Below are 955 nucleotides of genomic sequence, written 5' to 3'. Positions count from 1 at the left end.
CTGCAGACAATTCACTTTGGTTTATTGCGCTATCTGTAATAGCACCCGAGATATCACCAGATATATATTGAATTTTTACATGACCTTGGGTGACGGATTCCGAATATCTGTAATTTTCTCGGCCCCTGGTGGTCCGAGGTAGTTCCCGCTGCACAGATTCATGCGCCAGGGCCTCCTACAGACAATGCACTTTGATTTATTGCGCTATCTACAATAGCACCCGAGATATCACCAGATATATATTGGATTTTTCGCTGACCCTGAGTGTCCGGCCCCATGAGACGGTGGTTTTCTCGGCCCCAGGTGGTCCGAGGTCGTGCCCGCTGCACAGAATCATGCGCCAGGGCCTCCTACAGAGAATGCACTTTGATTTATTGCGCTATCTCTAATAGCACGCGATATATCACCCGATATATATTGGATTTTTCCCTGAACCTGAGTGTCCGACCCCATGAGACGGTAGTTTTCTCGGTCCCTGGTGGTCCGAGGTCGTTCCCGCTGCACAGATTCATGCGCCAGGGCCTCCTACAGACAATGCACTTTGATTTATTGCGCTATCTGTAATGGCACACGAGATATCACCAAATATATATTGGATTTTCCCTTGACCCTGAGTGGCCGGCCGCATGAGACGGTGGTTTTCTCGGCCCCTGGTGGTCCGAGGTCGTTCCCGCTGCACTGATGCATGCGCCAGGGCCTCCTACAGACAATGCACATTGATTTATTGCGCTATCTCTAATAGCACCCGAGATATCACCAGATATATATTGGATTTTTCCCTGTCCCTGACAGTCCGACCCCATGAGACGGTGGTTTTCTCGGCCCATGGTGGTCCGAGGTCGTTCCTGCTGCACAGATTCATGCGCCAGGGTCTCCTGCAGACAATGGACTTTGATTTATTTCGCTATCTCTAATAGCACCCGAGATATCACCAGATATATATTGGATTTTTCTT

Source organism: Nomia melanderi, unplaced genomic scaffold (assembly GCF_051020985.1).
Source record: "Nomia melanderi isolate GNS246 unplaced genomic scaffold, iyNomMela1 scaffold0014, whole genome shotgun sequence".
Lineage (NCBI taxonomy): Eukaryota > Metazoa > Arthropoda > Insecta > Hymenoptera > Halictidae > Nomia > Nomia melanderi.
Note: the sequence above shows the minus strand (reverse complement) of the source record.